Below are 23,569 nucleotides of genomic sequence, written 5' to 3'. Positions count from 1 at the left end.
GCCTAGGACCTGCTCCTACCCGTGTGTTCGTACAGAGTGAATGAGGCCTCTCTGGGTGTCCGTACAGAGTGCAGAGCCAGGCCTGTTCAGAGTTCAGTGACATTTGTGGTGCGCAGTGAGTGCCGCCCGGGCTGGGCTCCTGTTTTCCGTTTACAGGCTAAGGTTGTGGTTGGACTTGGGTAGCTCACAGAATACTCTGCTCCTCCTGTGGACAGGTCAGATTGCGGCTCTCACCTAGCGGTGAGGTCAGCAAAACAGCGCTTCTGAAAAGGTCGTGTGGCATTGGCGTTTTTTCTAAAAGAATTTCTCCCCCGCAGTGTTCTCTTCCTCTGTCTTCATAGGCTATTGATTTGAAACGGACTTCCTCCTGCTTCTGCGCCAGGCACCTTCCCACCTGCTGGCCTCAGCCCAAAGCTGCTAGCTACTCACCCACGTGCCCTTGGCATTGCTCACAAGAGCTTGCCTTTCGTGTTTATCAGATGGAATAACACTCCTTTGACCTAGAGATATCTCAAAACTACAACCAAGAAGGATTCGTTTGTTGTTTTTTAATAATTGAAAGTCATTAGAATCCATCATATCAACAAATTAAGAAAAAAAATACCCGATGATAACGATAGTGCCAGAAGGGGCAAAATCCTGCAGCCTTTTCTGATGAAAGTTCCCAATGCCCTAAGACAGGGGGAATTACTACAGCCATTGGAGAATGTCTGCTGACCGTGTGCCTTTCTTGCCATGCGCAGTAAGAGGCCCTTTCCTCTAATCAGTCCTTTACATCTCAGGCCGGAAGTCCTAGCCAACACAACGAGACAATAAGCGGAATAAGAAGATGTATCGATTGTTAGGGAACAAAGCTTTGTATACGACAGGACTGGCTGCAGTAAAATCTGAGAGAACGGGCAGGCATCCTCAGAGACTCAGAGACGGGGGCAGCAGAGATTGCAATCCCTGATCACTGACGGGATGGAGGTTTTAGAAAACCTGTAACCAAGAACTCCCCTTTGTGATCACCCTCGTCGCTTTGTAGTACTTGGATTAACGAGCCTCTCCTCTTTGCTCTCTAATTTTGCAGGTTCAACTTCCTGTTTCCCTCAGCAGCTCCTTAGTCAGGCTGCAGAAGCCAGGGCAAGCCTGAGAGTCTGAAGGCACAGGCGAAGGAACAGGTCACTCTGTTCCCCCAGCAGTGCATCAGCCAGCAGAAACCCCAGGCAGCAGTCGTGGGACAGTGCTCGTCTGGGGGGCAGTTACTGCTAAAGCAATGATCGACTGTGAAATTCAGTAAAAAAATATATATATATACACAGGTGTTTCTCAACTAACGCTGGGACTTTGGCCTGATAAAACTATTATAAATTGAAAATACTTGAAGTCAAACATGTATGTAAGGGGTCAGGATGTTGAAGAACTCTTGTCTACCACTTGTGAGGAGCTGAGTTGATCCCCAGCAACACACACTCAGGCACACGTGCACACGCTCAGGCATGTGCACACGCGTGCGTGTGTACACACACACAAACACACACACACACACTGGGCATGCAATACACTCAGCCTGCCGAACATTTTGGCTCAGATACGAAAGCGCTACAGAGTGGTAGCTGTTCCTAGGGTTGCCTGGTGACTGTAGACACCCAGCATCTCGAGAAAGGGTCAGCTCTCACATCATCTGCCCGTGAAGCCATCCAAACTCAAGGCTTGAGGCACGGTTTCTATGGAATGCCTTGCCATGGAACCGAAATCTCCACCAGCTGAACCATCATACGTCAAAACAGGTACTTTTATGATCGATAAGTAGAAAAATCTGAAGGTTGAGTCCACTAAAATCTCATAGCTTGGAGCATTGTATTTTCTTGTAGGAGGATGAAGAAATAAGGACAATTTTTTTTTCTTTAGCTGTGCAGAGGTGAAAACTGGATCCTGTAGGCAGGCAACTGTGAGAGATTTCAAGTACAAAAGATGCTGTTACGGTAAAAGAACCTTTTACAACAAAATTTCTTTTCTTTCTTGCAGCTAGTTTTGGAAAGTACTTTTTGATACAGGGTCTTTCTATATAACCCTGGCTGACCTCAAACTCAAGACAATCAAGATTGTCTCAAACTCGAGACAATCCTCCTGCCTCTGACCCTTGAGTGTTGGGCCGAGAAATCAAGCATCTCACAAATGCTGGAAGAATCTCCGTGTTGGCTTACTGTGGTAAAGCATCAAGTCCGATTCGTTGACTTAGCATCTTTATAAAAAAAAAATCCCCCTCCATCAAGGTTCTCCACTTACAAATGTCCCAAGTCCTCCTCCAGGGACTAGCGTGGTGACTACTTCGTACCACTTGATATTAATTTTTCCACGACCTGTCAGATCTAGTCTGGGTGTCATAGTCATAGTCCTGGCTTCATATGGCTACCTCTGGTCTCCACAGGGTTCCATAGCCCTGGTAGACCTAGTTCCGACACCTCCTCCGGAACCACAGCCAACCCCTAGGATTCTGACAGGACATACTCTACCCACACCTGCCCACAGGCCTCATCCCCGCACTAGATACCCAGAATTTCCACACCTTCCTCCAGGTTCTGGCCTGCACCCACCATCCTGCACCCTGTCCTAATTGGACTGATGCTGACTGCGCTACTGCCAAGTTCTGGGACTCCACCGGGACCTGCCCTACCTGCAATTACTCAGAGGTCTCTTCTGGGCCACCCCGACTCAATATCTTTGTAAAGAAATTCAGCTGGGGTGACCTCCTTACGTCCTCCTCCATGCCTTTCTACAAGGTGCCTGGTTTAAGCTGGGTCCCAGAGCCAGTGCCCTAGCCTAGGCTGGTCTTCACACCCGGGAGCTCTAAGCTTGGGTCAGGATCCCTCCGACCTATTCCGCAGACAGCAGGACTCTCACCTTTCCTCTCAGACCTACACTTCCGACTCAGAACAGGAAGAACATCCTGAACACCAGCCCAGCTCCCGCTATCCACCTGACTTCATCCCACCCAAGCCATTTCCAAGCTCTACACCTGGCCTGCGGCCATAGTCTCTTCTTCCCTGACCTGCTGCATCTACATACTTAGCAGGAATAGAGGCAGCCCACAAGCACACGTCTCATCCTAGAAATAACAGGAATATGAAATATCAAACCAGTATCTTCTCTCCAGTACTATGGAGATACTCACCAATGAGAATTAGATGGAGTCCAGGACAGAGAATTAAAAGAAAATTAGAAACGTCATCGAAGAATTCAAGGAATTTAAAGAAGACATAAGGAAACAGCTAAGTAGATTCTAGGAAGAAGAACTGAGGGAGAATAAATGTGAGAGGTGCCCAAGGAAACACAAAGACAAGGCTGATGGAAATGATACAGATGACCCAAGACTTGAGAATGGAATTGAATGAGTAGATAGACAGAATGTTAAAGTGAACTCGAGATGAAAAGAAGATGGGACCGAAAGACCCAATATTCTAACAAGAAAACTCAAAGGAAAGTCATATAAGTAGAATGATTAAAGCAAAAACTGGAGCATCGGTTCTCAATGATAAAATAGAGGATCTAGATCAAATAAGAAAGGAGTATGAAAAAAATAGGAAATGTGGGAAACAATGAAGAAACAAATCTTTCAAACTGCAGGAATAGATGGCAGAGAAGAACTCAAGTCAGTCTGGCATAGACTAGATCTTCACCAAGATCCCCTTAACTAGGAAAGACATACCTTCAGGGACACAAGAAACACAGAACACCAAATAAACAAGGCTAGAAAAGAAAATCCCCAAGGCATATAATAGCTAAAGCACCAAGTATACATAACAAAGAAAGTGTATTGAAAGCTGCAATAAAAAAAACATATGCCACATATAAAGAAAAACTCATAAATAACAGCTGAATTCTCAGGGGAGACTTGAAAAGCCAGAAAAGTCTGGAGCAATTCAGTCTAAGTCCAGAAGACTGTGACAGCCCACCTAAAGTAATATACCCAGTAAACTATCTGCCACAAACGAAGGCAAAACAAAAGCTTTCCATGATATAAACGCTTTAAAAATTATATACAACACATCAAACTTAAGGAAAACGTAGGAAGCATTATTCTAAGCTGAAGAGAGGAATGAGCATAGCAAAGAGACTTGGGAAAGAACTATGAAGACATAAATACCGCTGAGAACACAACAACACCAAAAACAAACAACACAATGACCCAAACTAACACCTGCATTTCAAATAATAATTTTATAATGGTCTCAATTCTTTAATAAAAAAGACACAGACTAACTGAATGAATCATTAGAAACAAAATCCATCTGTCTATTGTCTACAAGAAAGTCGTCTTAGTTTTAAAGGTAGGCAGCACCTTATAGTAAAAGGATGAATGAAAATACTCCAATCACAAGGGACCAGGATGCAAGGAAAGCAAACAGGCATCATTATCTTGACATTTGATAAAATAGACTTTAAACGAACACTAATCAGAAAAGATACAGAGGGATACTTCATTCTAACCAAGGAAACAGTTAACCAAAATGACACTACTATCTTAAACATGCATGTACCGAATACAGAATAACATCAACCCATTAATAATTGTAGGTGATTTTAATACCCTACTTATTTATTATAATAGACAAGTCATCTGGACAAATATAAGCAGAATTTATATCAATACCAGACATCATGAATCAAATGGACTCAATAGATATGTACAGAGCGCTCTACACAAGCACTTCAGGATACACATTCTACTCAGGGGCACACGGAAGCTCTTCTGAAATGAACCACACCTTGGGACACAAAGCAAATCTTTGCAAAAAGATTGCAATCACTCTTTGTATCTTACCTGACTATGATGCAATGAAAGTGAAAACTGACACCAAAAAAAACAAACTTATAAACATGCAAACTCATGGATATCAAACAACTCATTTCAAAATGATGAATGTGTCAAAGAAAAAATAAAAAAAGACTTAGAAATCTTTCTGGAATTAAATGAAAATGAAAACACAAGACAGCAAAAGCTGTGGGACACATTGCAAGCAGTCTTTGAGGGAAAATTATAGCTCTAGGTGCCTGCATTAAAAAAAAATCAGAAAACGCACAAATAAATGGCTTAATAATGCTACTCAAAAAGTTGGAAAACAAGAACAATCCAAATCCAAACCCAGTTAACGACAAGAAATAATAAAAATCAGACCAACATCAATGAAGTGGAAACAAAGAAAACAAGACAAAGAATCAAGAAATCTAAGTGAAGATTCTTCAAAAAAAATAAACAAAATTGACAGATCAAACCAAAAATAGCATAGTTTCTTGTTGACAGTAGATGGATTTTGTTTTTTGATCCATTCAGTCAGTCTGTGTCATTTTTATTAGAAATTTGAGGCCACTCTCAAATAATTATTTGACTTATTATTGAAATGTGTTTTAGTTTGGGTCATAGTGTTGTTGATATTTAGTGTTGTTTTGCATCTTCAGTGGTGTTTGTGTCTTCAGAATTCTTTCCACAGTCTCTCTGAGACATGTCCTCAACGAAGCAAAAGAAAGAGAGAACCCCAATGAACGTAATCAGAAATCAACAGGGAAACGTCACAACAGGCTTCAAGTAAATTCAGAATAATATTTGGGAATATTTCTAAAAACTGGACTCCATTAAGCTAGAAAAACCAGAAGAACTGGATGAGTTTGTAGGTTCAGTGAAAACATCAAAATTATGCTAAAAAGAAATCAACAACCTAAACAGAACCAAAACAAATGATGATATCGAAACAGTACTAAAAAAGCCTTCCAGCGAAAGAGACAAAGGTAATAAGTTCAGGAGCAGGTGTCGTCACAGCAGAATTTCATCATGTATTCAAAGATCTACAGCCAGTCCTTGTTATACAACTCAAGGCAATAGAGACAGAAGAAACACGCCCAAACTCCTGGTCTGAGTCAATCTCATTTTAATACTGAACCCAGATAAAGACAGCAACAACCAAAGGAAAAGAACAGATCAATAACCCTCATGAATATAGACTCAAAATGCTTTTAAAAATTGCAAACAGAATACAGACATACATCAAAAAGATTATACACTATGACCAAGTTTGCTTTATCACTAAAATGCAGGGATGGTGCATCATATGTAAGTCAATACATGTGATAAACAACATAGGTGGACTTAAAGACAAAAATCACACGGTCGTCTCAACAGATGCAGGAAATGCCTGTGACAAAATCCAACATGACTTCATGATAAAAGTCCAGAGAATGTAAGGCTAGAAGGAACATACCGCAACACAATAAAAGCTATATGCAAGAAAACCACAGCCAACGTCATCCTAAATGGAGAAAAGCTTGAAGCAATCCCACTAAACTCAGGGACTAGACAGGGATGTCCACTATCCCCACTTCTTCTCAACACTGTCCTTGAAGTGCTAACCAGCAAGAGAAGGAAGGCAAAGAGATACAAGTAGGAAAGAAGTCAAGTTATTCCTATTTGTAGATGTTGTTCATTAAAGAGCTCTAAAATTCTACCAGAAAGGTTTTATAAGTGATAAAAAAAATTCAACAATGTATCAGCATGCAGAATCAACTTACATAAATCAGTATTTTTTTTTTTCTATACGCCACTAACAAACTTTCAGAGAAGGAGACCATAAAACATCCCCATTCACCATAGACTAGAAGAAAATCTCATTATTTATTTTTGGTTCTTTTGAGGCTGAGTTTCTCTGTGTAGCTTGGGAGCCTGGCCTGGAACTTGCTATGTAGACCAGGCTGACCTCAAACTCACAGAGATCCGCCTGCTTTTGCCTCCTGAGTGCTAGGATTAAAGGCGTGCGCCACCACCGCCCGGCTCAAAGAAAATTTTGAATTCCAGTAATAAACCTAAAGAAGGAAGTGAAGGACCATTACAATATAAAGCTTAAACTTCTGAAGAAAGCAATAAATTAAGCCACTAAAAGGATTCTTCTGACTAATGCTGAGAGATGTCCATTCTGCAGAGAGCTGATTGCAGGTGTCATATAGTCTTGATCAAAATCACCAGCTCATTCTCTGTAGAAAGAGAAAAAATTATCCTACATTTTATGGGACCACAAAATACTCTGGATATCCAAACCATATCGAGCCAAAAGAACAGTGCTGGAGGGTTGCTATGCCAGATTTTAGGATTTGAAGATCTATTACAGGCCTGTCTTCTGGTAGCTCACGGTTTCTCCCCTGTGCCATGATTGTGCTTGGCTTTCTGCTGGGCTCTTACCACTAGCAAACGAGGCAGTGAAACATCAAGTTAGACCAACATCTGTTCTCTTTACCTATGGAATCTGGAGACCTGATTCCATACATAGAAAATGAGATCTGAGTACCCAAACTGGTCATACTGTTCATATAAAAACACAGTGAGAAAGACTCTGGAGAAGATAACCAGTGGACCAGAGCGATGTCTCGGCAGTTACGAGCCCAGAGCGCTTCTAGGACCACAGTGTGGTTCCAAGCAACCACATGATGGTTCACAACCTCTGTTGTTCCTGTTCTAGGGTATTCTATGCCCTCTTTCTTGCCTATGTACATGGTATACAGACATACATGCAGGCAACATACCCATAAAACATAAATAAATCTCAAAAAAATTAAAGGACTGAAAAGTATGCTGAAATACTCATTCCTAGACATCAACATTTTTATGAAGGGCTCAAGAGATGGCTTAGCGGTTCAGAGTGCTTGCTGTTCAACCACAGGCACCAGAGTTAGGATCCTAACACCAAATGACAAGGGGGTCTGCAGCTCACTCTAGGGTCAGCTCCGAGACAGGCAGACACAGGATCACCACAGCTCTTCTAGCTGGTTTTCAACCTTGCTGAGCCACCATGAGCGGCATGTTTAAATTCAAAGAGAGCCCCTGCCTCAAATGAATAGCCGGAGAGGGCTAGAGAAGGACACATGAAACCTTCCTGTGAGACCCAGGAGAATGCACATGTGCACATATCATGTGCAAACACACACACACACAGAGGCAGACATGCACACACAAAAACAAATCTTTCAAAATATATTAAGAAAACAAACTGTTTATTTTCTTAATCACAGCAATATGGCATTTGAGATAGGTGTGATAGGCACCTCCAAAATCCCAATTCTTGAGAGGTTAAGGGAAAAAATTAAAGTTTTAGATTTGTCTATACTGTAGCAAAAATTCTACTTCAATACAACAATAATGGAAAATGGGATGTTAACAACAAAAAGGACTACAGACCAGACACGCATAAGGCCACACTCTGAAATATAATGAAGTACATATGTGTGTGATAGAGATGATTCCTTAAATCAGGGAGTAAAAGAAAAGCTTCTTGAGTAGATGTTGGCATAGGCAGAAATTTAGAAGAAAACTGAATGTATACCCCAGCTATATAGGGAAAATGTTTTCCCCAGAGCTGTTGGGGTTGCTCGGAACATGCTGCAGATGGCTAAATTAATAATGGACCCCTGCTATGAAAACAGCTCACTTGCACAGAGCCAAGTCCACCCATTCGTACGTGTGAAATTATCTCTAGATGATTTATGATATCAGCCACGGTATGAATCTCGTGAGAGTGGTTCTCACACCTCGTCAGTTAGGAAATGTCGGGGAAAGTCCACACATACTCAGCATTGAGGAAATGGCTCACATTTTCAACCTGTGATTGATTGGATCTACAGAGATAAAAAGCTGGCTGATAACCGAGAACTGTGTGCTATGACTATTATGGCATTTTAAACACAAAGGTTGAATGAAAGTAGCTCACTTCTAAGAGAAAATAATTAAATTTCCTAATCTTCCAACATAAGAAAAAAATCCTTAAATTTGAATGGAATTCACCCTATCTAAGTATGACTCAAAATTTGAAATTAGAAGCACTAAAAGAAATTACTAACAAAAGAAAAATGATTTATGAATATATGTATGTATATATATATATACAGCTCCACAGGGAAAAATACAAACATAGCTTTTAATTCTAGGAAAAAATTGATCCATCCCACATATATAGAAGAAACCATAAATCAATACAATACGGAGATAGCATTACACATCTGCCCAATGACAAAAGTAAAAACTATTGATGAGAAGCCACACTAAGCCAAACAGACACTCCCAGGACTGGCACAAACAACCATGTGACAATACCAAGCAAAACCACACTGTTTACTCATGATCCTAAAATCGCCCTTCCAAGAATCTAGCATAAAGATATACTTGCAAAAATATGAAAATATGTAGGTGGAGTGTTTATTCAGTGCAGCGAAAGACTAAATATAACCCACAAATAAACCGGCAGGAAACGGGTGAAACACACCGTATGCACCCTGAACCGGTGAGAGCCGAGCCCAGGGGGATCTGGAAGTAGTTGCTATTCTGAATATTTATTTAAAAAGTCAGGTAATAAAATGTTAAGTACTACATGTACTTCCTCCCCAGAGAGATCAACCCTAGGGAAAGTTAGGTTCTTCCTCTTTGACAGGAAAATCTGACAGTTGCCCGATCCCCTCACCAGCTTGGGACAGCCCTCTGTTTAGAAACTGTTTCTAAGTCTGAAAGTCATTGTGGTAAGACTTCTGCCTGGCCACTTTACAGAGCAATATTTTGTTGCCATCGCAATGCTTTCCCGTTTTTCAAATGTCTGGTTCTGGCTGCCCTTCAGACTTGGGTTGGCTGCATCCGCCAGAGCTGGTGTGGTCCCTGGCTGCCGGTAGCTACTGCAGAGAAACGCCTGTGCTCTAATTTAAGTTATCTCTCTTCTCGGGATTGCAAAACCGCAAGGTCGTTTATTTGTTTGTTTGTATTTCCCCTGCTGCCCTGGACTCCTAGCTAGCACTGCCTGGGGGGGAAGTTAAGGCTTTCCAAAAGCTGTTAGGTTTCTTTATTTGGCTCAAACATTGCTCCATTCCCCAGCACTGGAGAGTAAGCATATAAAGAAATGAATGAAAGTGTGTATTCACGGCGTTATTCATGGGAGTGCGTACATTGACTGTGGTGCATTCATAAAACAGAATGTCATTCACATCTAAAAGCAGCGAGATGTGAGATCATGAAAAAATCTGGGAGAGACCCAAATGTATGTCAAGGAACAGAACAAGTCAGTGTATTGCACATAATTTCAACAACATGGCATTCTAGAAAAGCTAAAGCTATGGAGACCAGAAAAAAAAAACAAACCAGGGGACGGGACGTGGCTTAGTCACAGAGCATCTGTCCACCATCATATGAGGTCCTGGACTCTACTCCCAAGACCAGAAATAATAAATAGAAAAAAGCAGAGAGGAGAGAAAGAAAGAAGGAAGTTGGAAAGGGAGGGAGGGAAAACCTCAGTGGCTGCCATGGTTGATGGAAAGGAGGGTGGACTGGAGGGTCAGAGGGTCGAGGCAGAGAAAGGCTCTGTTTGATCCTCTAAGGACAGGTCCAGCCCATCATACCCTTGTTCAGATCCATGGGCTGCACATCAAGAGTGAAATCTAGGGCTGGAGAGATGGCTCAGAGGTTAAGGATGCTGACTGCTCTTCCAGGCGTCCTGAGTTCAATTTTCATCAACCACATGGCGGCTCACAGCCATCTACAATGAGAACTGGTGCCCTCTTCTGGCCTGCAGTCATACGTGGAGGCAACACACCGTATTGTATACATAATAAATAAAATCTTAGAAAAGAAAAAAGAGCGAAACCTAAGCACACAGACAGGAAATGGCAGGAGAATGTGACAACAGAGGTTCATTGGCGCGCTGACAATTTACCCTGATGGGGCGTGTGACGCACACAGAGGTTACACAGGTTAACCCTGATGGGGCCAGTGAGGCACACAGAGGTTGAACAGGGACACTGCACCCTGCTTTCAATTCTGCTGCAAATAAAATCCTGCTCTAAAACCTTTAAAAAAGATTGTACTGATAAATAATAATACTAGAGAAATTGAAAGGGAGGTTGAGTTACATAAAAATTGCCTTTTATTTTATCACCTCACAATCTCCAGTTCCTAAGATTTCCTTGGCTCATAGCCTAGTCCACCATAACCAATAATAAACATTTCGTTCTGGACCAGCACCTCCACATTGTGCTTCCTTGTGCCTCCCTAACTCTGGTCCAAGGGATCAAATCCAGAGCCTTTCATAGGTAGCCAAGTATTCTAGCACACACCGTGTCTCCGGGCCTCACTTTACACTGTTTCCTTTTCAAACTCAAGAGAAGCAAAATAGGGCAGAACTTCCAATGCAGCAGGAATTTCCCTTTTACTCAGAAGTAAAATTGGCACTGTCTACATTTATCCACACTAAAGATATAAAATCAGCCTCTCACAACATCATAAAACCTGCTTTCTTCCTACCCCACTCTCGGTTGTATAGGACTGGGGCAGCAGGCTTCCTTGTTGACCATTTTTCTGCCTTTTCCGTTTATCCGAATTTCCCAGAGGGTGTCTGCCTCCAGGGATCAAGCTTCAGGTCTAGCTCGTGCACCATACTCTATAGTGCACGATTTTCCACGAACTTGGAAAATCTAGAAGAAATAAAAGAATTTTGCTACGTGAATATAACATGAGGTGATTGGATGAAGATTAAGTAAATAATTTAAACATATTCATAATTAGCAACAAGATTAAAACAGTCATTAAGAAGTCTCCCACAATAAAAGCCCAGGACCAGGTGGATTCACTGCAGATTTTACTAGCACTTCAGAGAAGCACTAACACCAATATTCAAATCATTCCACAAAATAGATAAGAAAGAGAGGAAGGCTTCTAGCTGGGTGCTGGTGGCGCACACCTTTAATCCCAGCACTCCAGAGGCAGAGGCAGGAGGATCTCTGTGAGTTCAAGGACAGCCTGGTCTACAAAGTGCATTTCAGGATAGGTTCCAAAGCTCAGTGGCAAAATCTTGTCTCAAAAAATCAGATAACCTGGGCGGGGGGGGGGGGGGGGAGTTCTAAACTACTTTTATAAATTCTGTATTACTCTGAGAGCAAAACCAGAAAAAAGTATCACAAATAAAGTGACTTACAAACTTATCTGCTAGATGAACACAGATGCAAAAAGTTTCAGTAAAATGCAAAGCTAGCTCAAGATCATATCAAAGAGGTCGTTCATCATAACCAAGTTAGTTTCATTCAAAAACGTGGGAATGATCCAACATATATAATTCATCACATAAATGGACTCAAAGACAGAAATTACATCATTATCTAAATACACACAGAGAAAGCCTTTGACAAAAGTTTCTCATCCCTTCATAGAGAAACCAGGGTCCTCAACATAATGAAGGCTATATAAGACAAACCTACATCCATTGTCATGGCAGAAGAAAAACTCAAAACATCCCCAAAGAAACAAGGAATAATATGAAGATGTCCACTGTCTCTACTCATAGTCAAAAAAAGTATTTGAAGTCCTAGCTTGAGGCAAAAGACAAAAGAAGAAAATAAAAGGCATACTAACAGGAAAAGTAGTTGAAAAGTCCCTCTGTGTACATTATATAGCCTATCTATAAAAGACATTAAGAATTCCAACAGAAAATTCTTTGAGTTCATACTTTCAGCAAAATGACAAAGAACAAAATTAACACAGAAAACTCATAGTAAAAAATAGTGTAAAACATCTATTACAACCAGCCTGAAAAATGAGGGAAACATTTCAATCCAGAATAGCAAACAAGGGAATAAAGTATTTGGGAATAGGAGATGGAGAGATGACTCAGAGGCTGCTCTTCCAGAGGCCTTGAGTTCAATCCCCAGTAACCACTTGGTGACTCAGAACCATCTGTAGTGGGATCTGATGCCCTTTTCTAGCATAAAGGTGGACTTCTAGATAGAGCACTCATAAAACAAATAAATCTCAAAAAGAAATCTGGGGATAAACTTACCCAAAGAAATGAACGATTTCTCCAGCAGAAACTTTATGGCATTGGAGAAAGAAATAGAGGAAGACTCTAGAGGATGGAAAGGCCACCCATATGCAGGGATCGGGAGAATTAATCTAAAATCTCAAGGCAGACCCTGACAAAATTTCAGGGTTATTATTCACTGGCATAGAAACAGACAATCTCAAATGTGTATGGAGACACAAAAGTTCAAAGATAGCCCAATAAATCCCTAACAAAAAGAATACTGTGTGAGGTGTCACTGTACCTGATTTCAAAATGTACGGCAGAGATAGTAATAAAAGTAGCACGATAGTGGCACACACACACACACACACACACACACATACACACACACACACACATACACACATACACACACACACACACATACACACACACACACATACACACACACACACATACACACACACACACACACACATACACACACACACACACATACACACACACACACACACACACACACACACACATAGACACAAGATACATAGATCAAAGGAATCTAATTGAGGGGTCCTAGACATAAGTCCATACTCCTACGGCCACCTGATATTTGGCAAAGATGTTGAAAATATACATTAAAAATTATTTTGGAAAGGAAACCTGGGTTTCAACACAGAGAAAAATAAAAGATCTTTGTCTCTTAACCAACAAAAACTCAGCTGTAGATGAATCAAGTATTCAAGATATTACCCCATACCATGAATCTTCTAGAGAAAAAGAAGGAGTATTCTTCGCTGTCTAAGTACCTTCTAAAGAAGGCTTTGGGAGTACAGGAAATAAGGCCAACAATCTTATTTATTTCATGATAAGCAGGGTTTCATGAAACTAAAATGCTTTTCCACAACAGAGGAAAACATCAGTCTGATGGAGGAAGGTCATTGGTTAAATAATAAAGAAACTGCTTGGCCCTGATAGGTTAAAACATAGGTGGGTAGAGTAAACAGAACAGAATGCTGGGAGGAAGAGGAAGTGAGCGCATACGCCTTAGCTCTGCTCTTTGGGGCAGACACGATGAAGCTCCGACCCAGGATGGACGTAGGCTAGAATCTCTCCCAGAAGAGCACGTTGGGGTGCTACACACATTATTAGAAATGGGCTAGTTCAGGTGCAAGAGTTAGCTGAGAAGAGGCTAGATATAATGGGCCAAGCCGTGTTTAAAAGAATACAGTTTGTGTGTTGTTATTTTGGAGCATAAGCTAGCCAGGAGACCAGGAGCTGGGGCGGCAGGAACACAGCCCGCAGCTCCTACCACAGAAAAGGGAAGATGGGAGAAAATCATTGCCAGTTATCCACGCCACAGAGGATTGGTGTTCAGAGAATACAGAGAACTAGAACCATGAAATGTTAAGAAAACAAACACCCACTCTTCAAAGGTACTGTGGGTATAGCTTTGACATGATAAACATGGTGGCCATAAGCAACTTGGGGAGGAAGAAAGGATTTACTTCAACTTAGAGGTTAGAATCTGTCATCAAGGGAAGGGATTCAAGGCAGGTCCTTGGAAGCAGGAACTAAAATAGAGACCACAGAGAAACAGAGGATCTTTGTTTATTGGTGTGTTCCTCATGGCTTGTTCTTTTATACAACTCATGACCACCTGTCCAGAGGGAGCATTGCCCACAGTGGGTCGGGTATTCTGATTTCTATCATTAATCAAGCAAATATGCCCACATAGTCATACTCACAGACAGTCCGATAGAAGCAATCCCTCCTTTGAGATTCCTTCTTCCCACATGACGCTGGCTTATGTCAGGTTGACAAAAATCAAACAACAATAAAAACTTAACCAACACAAGACTGGAACATATAATTCTCAAAAGAAGAAATACAAACACAAAAGAAAAAAAGAGAGAGCTGTCCAACATCCTCAGGCTTCAAAGGAAGCACAGACTGAAACTCCTTTAAGATTCCATCTCACCCTAGCCAGAGTGACCATGACCAGGGACACAAATGACAACAAACTGGTACATGGATGTGGAAAATGGAGAACTAGCAAACAATATACCCCGCTGGTGGAAGTATAAACAAGTGAAGCCACTTAGAAATCAGTCTGGAGATTTTGTAAAACAATTGAACAAGCACACCTAGAAACAGAATTATCATTTGACCCAGCTCCAGCACTCCCTGGGCACATGCCAGGCGGATTCTGTATCCTGCTGCAGAGATCCTTATGACCCAACTCCAGTGTTCTCTGGGCACATGCCCAGTGGATTCTGTATCCTACTGCAGAGATCTTTATGACCCAGCTCCAGTGTTCTCTGGGCACATGCCCAGTGGATTCTGTATCCTACTACAGAGATCTTTATGACTCAACTCCAGTGTTCTCTGGGCACATGCCCAGTGGATTCTGTATCCTACTGCAGAGATCTTTATGACCCAGCTCCAGTGTTCTCTGGGCACATGCCCAGTGGATTCTGTATCCTACTGCGGAGATCTTTATGACCCAGCTCCAGCTCTCCCCAGGCCACTGGCTCAATCCTGGTCGGCCAGTGTCCCAGGACTGGATTGGCTCCTAAGACTGGATTAGCTCCTGGCTTCTGCTCCTGTGGAGCTTGCTTTCTCAGGCCCACTCTGTCCTAGGTAGCTGGTTCAGTCCCACTCCTGTTGCGCAGCTCTAACTTCTTATTGGCTAACTCTTACATCTTAATTTAACCCATCCCCATTAATCTGTCTATTACCATGAGGTTGTGGCCTACCAGCAACGTTTCAGCACGTCTATCTCCAGTGGCAGATACGTGGTATCTCTCTAACTCTGCCCTTCTTTCCCCCAGCATTCAGTCCAGTCCTCCCCACATACCTAAGTTCTGCCCTATCAACAGGCCAAGGCAGTTTACTTATTCACTAATGGTAATCACAGCACACAGAGGGGACATCCACATCACTTTCCAGCCAAAAAAACTTCTAAGGTGTGCTGTAACACATTTTCTTACCTCTTTATTAGCTAATGGCCATCCAGGTTGATTCCATTTCTTAGTGTTTGTGAACAGAACAGCAGTAGCAGCAGTAAATGAGACTGTATAAGCATCTCTGCAGCAGGATACAGAACCCAGCGGGCATGTGCCCAGGAAGCGCTGGATCTGGGGCATAAGGATCTCTGCAGTAGGATACAGAATCTGCCAGAACAGTAGTGAAACTGAACAAGATACCTAGGACAGAGTGGGCCTGAAGAAGCAAACTCCATGGAAGCAGAAGCCAGGAACCAATCCAGTCTCAGGAGCCAATCCAGTCCCAGGACACTGGCAGACCAGGATTGAGCCACCGACCTGATCCATAGTCTGGAACAGTTAGAGGGGAGTAACTACTGCCAGAGACCACTGAAGGGTCCGGATGTGAATCTGGGACCTTTAATTGGATAGACCTAAGGCAGGACCCCTGATGGGTCTGGGCATGAGTCTAGGACCTCCCAGGAACTAGGCCTGAGCCAGGACCTCTGCCAGTCTGGGCATGAATCTTGGCCCTCCGAGGGAGTAGGCAGGAACCAGAGATCTCTGCAGGGCCAGGTGTGAGTCTTGGACCTCAGAAAGAATAGGCCTGAGCCAGGACCTCTATGAATCTGGGCATTGGTGTGGGACATCAAAGGGAATAGGCAGGAACTTGGAATCTCTGCAGGTCTAGGTATAAGCCTGGGACCTCTGAGGGAGTAAGCCTGAGCCAGGTCCTCTGCAGTTTTGGGTATACCCAAGCCTGGGAACTTTGAGGTAGTAGACAGGAGCCAGAAACCTTTGCAGCACCAACTCCAAGCCAGGGACTTCTGCAGGAGAGGATCCAGACCAGGAGTTACAGAAACAGGTCAAAACCAGTAATCTAGGCCAAAGTAGGCTTGAGAAAGCAAGCGCCAAAGGAGTCGAGCAAAGCACAGGAGCACTGAGCTATCTCCAGGAACACAGACTAACCAACAGGGTAACTAGAACTGTGGCACTGACTGTACGATGAGGAACAACCATCTGAGCTTAGGATTCACTGGTACCTAGAAGATTATTCAACAGAATCTCAGACAGCCCCAACCACACCTATTAGAGGAAAAGATGAGTAGAAAAGGTAAGAACACATGCTATACCACAAAGAGCAACACAACAACAGTAAAACCTGAAGACTCTACAAGACCCGAACAACCAAATATACGTGAAACAGAAGAAAATAACCTAAGAAAACAGAAGCTAAGGGAATTATAGAAACAGAAATTATGAGAAAAAGATCAGGAACCATAAATGCAAGCATGAACAGCAGAATACAAGGGATGGAAGAGAGAATCTCAAGTGCTGAAGATACAAAACAAAAAATAGACTTATCAGTTAAAGAAAACATTAACTCTAACAAAAGCTTAACCCAAAATATCCAGGAAATATGAGACACCATGAAAAGGCCAAATATAAGAATAATGGGTATAGAAGAAGGAGAAGTAGTTCAACTCAAAAGCACAGAAAATATATTTAACAAAATCATAGAAGAAAACTTTCCCAACCTAAAGAAAGATATGCCTATGAAGATAGAAGAAGCTTACAGAACACCAAATAGTCTGGATCAAAAAAAAAAGTCCTCTCACAACACAATAATCAAAACATTAAACATACAGAATAAAGAAAGAATATTAAGAGCTGCAAAGGAAAAAGGCCAAGCAACATATAAAGGTAAACCTATCAGAATTACACCTGACTTCTCATTGGAGACAATGAAAGCCAGAAGGTCATGGTCAAGCATTATGCAGACATTGAGACCACAGATGCCAGCCTAGACTACTATACCCAGCAAAACTTTCAATCACCATAGAAGGACAAAACAAGATATTCTGTGGCTAACTAGATTTCACCAATACCTAGCCACAAACTCAGCCCTACACAAAACACTAGAAAGAAAACTCCAACCCAAAAAAGTTGGCTACACCAACAAAAACACAATTGATGTTCTTATGAGAACAATCCCAAAGAAGGGAAAAATGCACAAATTAACATTGCTAACAATGAAAACTAAATTAACAGGAGATAGCAACCACTGGTCATTAATATCTCTTAATGTAAATGGACTCTACTCACCCATAAAAAGGCATAGGCTAACAGACTGGATACAAAAACAGAATCCATCCTTCTGCATACAAGAAACACATCTCAACCTCAAAGACAGACATCCTCTCAGAGTAAAGGGTTGGGAAAAAATACACCAATCAAATGGACTTAAGAAACAAGCGGGTGTAGCTGTCCTAATATCTAACAAAATATACTTCAAGCTAAAATCAGTCAAAAGAGACAAAGAAGGTCATTACATATTAGTCACTGGAAAAATCCATCAAGAAGGAATCTCAATACTGAACATCTATGCCCCAAATACAAGGGCACTCTCATATGCAAAAGAAACACTTCTAAAGCTTAGACCATACGTTAAACCCCACACACTAATAGGGGGAGACTTAAACACTCCACTCTCACCACTGGGCAGGTCAGTCAGACAAAAAATGAACAGATAAATAAGAGAACTAACAAATGTTATGACTCAAATGGACTTAACAGACATCTATAGAATATTCCATCTAAACAGAAAAAAATATGCCTTCTTCTCAGCACCTCATGGAACCATCTCAAAAACTGACCACATACTCGATAACAAAACAAACCCAACAAATACAAAAAAAAATTGGAATAACCCAATGTACCTTATTAGACCACCATGATTTAAAACTAGAAATAAACTAATACTAATCCCAGAAAACTCACAAACACATAGAAATTAAACAATGCTCACATGAATCATCAATGGGTCAAGGAAGAAATAAAGGGCGAAATTAAAGACTTCCTAAAATTCAATGAAAATGACTACACAACATACCCAAATCTATGGGACACGATGAAAGTAGTGTTAAGAGGAAAGTTCATAGTATTAAATGCCTACATAAAGAAGCTGGAAAAATCCCACACTAGTGAATTAACAGAACATTTGAAAATTTTAGAACAAAAAGAAGCAAACTCACGTAAGAGAACTATATGGCAAGAAATAATCAAATTGAGAGCTGATATCAACAAAATAAAAACAAAGAAAACAATGCAAAGAATCAATGAGACAAAGAGTTGGTTCTTTGAGAAAATCAACAAAATAGACAAGCCTTTATCCAAACTAACCAAAAGGCAGAGAGAGAGAGAGAATATCCAAATTAACAAAATCAGAAATGAAAAGGGAGACATAACAACAGACAAGGAGGAAATACAGAGAATCATCAGGTCATATTTCAAAAACCTGTACTCCACAAAATTGGAAAACTTAAAGGAAATGGACAACTTTCTGGATAAATATCACTTACCAACATTAAATCAAGACCAGATAAGCAAATTAAATAGACCTATAACTGCTGAAGAAATAAAAACAGTCATCAAAAATCTCCCATATAAAAAAAAGCCTAGGACCAGATGGTTTCAGCTCAGAATTCTACATGACTTTCAAAGAAGAACTAATACCAATACTCCTCAAATTATTCCACACAATAGAAACAGAAGAAACAATGCCAAACTTTTTTTATGAGGGTACAATTACGCTGATACCCAAACTACAGAAAGACATTGCTAAGAAAGAGAATTACTGAGCAATCTCACTCATGAACATTGATGCAAGTGTGTGTGTGTGTGTGTGTGTGTGTGTGTGTGTGTGTGTGTGTGAAGAGTAGATTTCTTGGTGTAAAAGTCTAAACAGAGATTGGGTGGAAGGTGGGGATAAAGACATGATAGGCAAAGGTTTGACTAACACTAAAGGGGGACGAACAAGCCAATGCAGATCCACCAGGTAGACACTTATTACAAAAATTGTCTCGCTCTTGGAAACGTAATTAAAATGAGGGTACCTTGCGTGGGTTGACAATGGACGGTGATGAAAATCTCAGTGCCAGATCCCATGAATTGCTGTCAGGGATGCTACAGAGGTCTCTGAAATAATATAAGGTATTGACTGGCATTGCTTCTGGTTGCATCCCTTAACTAAATTCAGATGGGTGGATAGTAAATACGTTGTTTGAATATGCGGAGAGCAGCTTACTCCATGCCCTGATACAGACACGCCTCATGCACTATATGGGCACACTCTAAGCACTGATACAGATACACAGTAGTACATTTATTTATTTATTTATTTGGATTCTCGAGACAGGGTTTCTCCATAGCTTTTTTTAAAAATATTTATTTATTTATTTATTTATTTATTATGTATACAATATTCTGCCTGCATGTATTGCCTGCAGGCCAGAAGAGGGCACCAGACCTCATTACAGATGGTTGTGAGCCAGGATGTGGTTGCTGGGAATTGAACTCAGGACCTTTGGAAGAGCAGGCAATGCTCTTAACCACTGAGCCATCTCTCCAGCCCCCTCTCCATAGCTTTTGGTTCCTGTCCTGGAACTAGCTCTTGTAGATTATGACTGATCTCGCTGCTCAGGAGGCTGAGGCAAGGTGATTGGGATTTCATAGGCAGTCTACACATTTTAATGATACTGCACAGAATAAAATATAAAATTCTGTCATTATTGCTCAGTGTTGAGTACTAACCTCCCTAGCATGCACATATCCCTGGATTCAAGCCTCAACACCATAAAAAAGTAAAAGTTATACACTGAGGAATAAAGGAGGAAAGGGAAGAAGGAAGAAGAAGGGAGGAAGAAAGAGAGGACAAAAGGGAGGAAGAAAGGGAGGAAGAGGGAGGAAGGAAAGAAAGGTTCTTTATAAGGCAAACAAAAACAAAGTGCAGTGGACTAAAGTTTAAAATTATCAGGGAGAAGTAATACCAAATGGTCATTAACTGAGAAACTGGACTCATCTACATTAGGAAGCTACAAGTATAGACTAGAAAATCAGGATGAAAACCTGGTTAATGGCATTTTTAAACTGTCCCTAACTTGCGGAGGTAGCATGACCCTGCCATCTTCATTCCTCTTGAGGGTCACTTCTGTCCAGAAGTTAGAGGCCTGCCTGGGCAACAAACTGAGACTCTGCCTCAAAATGAAAAGCAAAAAGCATCTAAAAATCTCTCACGGAGCATGTAGAAAGACGTATGTTAGAATGTTTACTCATAATGGCAGAAGTGATGCAGGAGAACAGCAGCCAACCTGTCCCTCAGAACGGCCTGGCTTCCATCTCCAGCCTCCCCCTGAGAGGTGGAGAAAGCACAGCCATCCGGGAAAATATCTACAGTAATAAAAACGACAAGCTAAGCTTACAAGGTACAATATTACCACTAAGAAATTAGCAGATACCTCGTGATAAACATCGTTGCTTCAGGAGGCTTCCCGGAATATCCCAGTGGCCTTTTCTCTATACCACAGAAACTTCTACAGACCAGACCTGATACACAATCTTGATATTGGGCAAGACTGTGTAGGAAGGAAAAGGCCGGGCCCAGAGGAGGGAGCATGGGGAACTGGGCTAGTAATACTGACCTTTCTCCTTAAGGGCTTGGGATTTCTCCTTATTATAGATCTTACATCTGTCCCTCTGCATCCCTCTGTGCCCTTCTGTGCCCCCTCCATGCCCTCTGCATCTCCCCCCATGACCTCTGTATTTATTCCTTCTTGTCCTCCGTGTCCCTCCATGTTCTTTCTCTATGTCTCTTCTAACCCTCAGAATTTTTGTCCTCGTAGCCAGTGATGTACTGAAACTGTTTGTTCATGTCAATGGAGCCAGTCACCTATCACATACAGCCTTTCCGACCCTTCTCTCATTTCCACCCCCAGCAAGCACTGACTTACCAGCTTAGGAGAACTGAAACAGAGCTGGGGGCTTTGCACCTCAAAAGGCCTTTCCTTTTCTCCTGCTAACTGCAATTGGAACCCAGGGTTTGATGGATGAGATGTACTAGCTTTTTTACCCTCTGGCCTTAAAACTAACTGTCGACATTTCATGGCAGAGAAAGGCAGATGAGCAAGACCGCTGGGAAATTCATTATGAAAAGCCATTCCTCCCGCTCCACCCAAGGCTGGACAAACACGCCAAATGACAGGAATATAGGAAAGAGGAGGAGGGGAAACGGCAATGCTAGACACAGAGAGGCGCTGAGAGGCCAGCCAAGGAGGGAAGGGGAGAGCAACTCCCTTAAGTCCTCCTTATCACACAATGTCTGCTCCACTTCCTCCTACAGAAGTTCCAGCCCCCTCATTTTCTTCTGTTCCAGAGACTGAAATGTCTCAAGCCTGGTGTAACGGTGTATATGTGTTATTCCCACACTTGGGAAGTAGCAGCAGGAGGATCAAGACCTCAAGGCCAGCCTTAGGTACATAGAAAACTTGTGGTCAGCTTGGATTAACCAAAAATTAACCAAATTCATCAAAGACAATCAGAAAAAAAATATATACACATATATGTGTGTATATATATGTGTGTGTATGTATATGTAGATAGTGTGTGTGTGTGTGTGTGTGTGTGTGTGTATAAAGGGGGTGAGGAGACAGAGGTTTGGAGTATCTATGTGTTGCCCAGACTGGCCCAGTAAGTCTGGACTCAAGCAAACCTGTTTCTGCCGCTGCCATCTGAGACATAGGATAGACCAGGATGCCAACTGGATCTCCCCTTTTGATTCAGTTTTCTGTTGCATCTGCGTAATCCAGTTTTCAAGGCTGCAACCTGTCTTCCTAAATCCTCTGTATTTTTGTTTTCTAAGTCTGTACATATACATGTTCTCACCCAACCACACACACACACATCTGTTCACTTTTCCAGCGTCACTCCAGCCTCCCGTGGTCATGCCAGACACTCGCACGGCACCTGGCCTGTTCAAAAAGATTTTAGATCCAAACGGCTGCAGGAGCCACAAGACCCTAAATCCAATCATCGCTTTGGACAACCATGTCTTTGAAGATGAACAGCTCCTGCAGAGTGCCCAAAGGGAAGGCGCAAAGGAAGACTGTTTTGTCCAGGTGCGCGAGGAGAGCCCCAACAATAAGGGGCGTAGGTGCCGGGAGGCAGTGGGCTCCTTGCACAAGAAAGAGACATCACGTAAGGTCAGGGAGATGCCTGCTTGGGAAGCGGGTTTAGTTTACAGACCCCAGAAAAGGTTGCGAAGAGTTCAGGAGGACTTTGAACAGTGGAGGAACTCCGTTTAAATCGCATATTCCGAAGGTTCACCCTCTGGGCTGAGAACACAGTTCCTAGCAGGTCTGAATTCTGCCGCTGCAGTAAATTGAAATCAAATGTCATGAGTAATAAGTAGTCACCCTTGTTCCTGTGGAGGAAACAGGACACTGGAGAACATATAAGGGGCAGGGGGGCACGGAAAGCAGAAACAGGAGAACTGTTTTAAGGTCTCAGGAAAACCCAGGCGTGGTGGCCCACCTGGACCATCTTAACACTCAGGAGGCTGAAACAGGAGGATGGTCAGGAGTTCAAGGCAAGCCTAAACCACATAGTGAGTTCCGGGTCAGCCTGGGGGTTATGAGACCTTGTCAAAACACAAATACACACGGCAGGAGGAAGACTGTGGCCGTGTGGGCTGGCATGAAAGCGGTGTTTTAGGAGCCTGCATCCTGATTAGGCTGAAAGAGGAGGTGAGCAGCCGGTCTTCGGCCCCTCTGAACTTGTCTCTGTTTCATTTCCTCTAGTTTTTCTTTTCCTCTGCCTTTTCCTTTTGTTGTTGTTGTTTTTAGCTTAACAGATCACAGTGGGGATTTGAACTAATCTTTATGTATTTAATTCAACTTATTATCCAAGAGGGTTTAAGTCTTCTTCGTGTAAAAGGGCCTCTTTTAAATGTAACAT

Source organism: Microtus pennsylvanicus, chromosome 18 (genome assembly GCF_037038515.1).
Source record: "Microtus pennsylvanicus isolate mMicPen1 chromosome 18, mMicPen1.hap1, whole genome shotgun sequence".
Lineage (NCBI taxonomy): Eukaryota > Metazoa > Chordata > Mammalia > Rodentia > Cricetidae > Microtus > Microtus pennsylvanicus.
Note: the sequence above shows the minus strand (reverse complement) of the source record.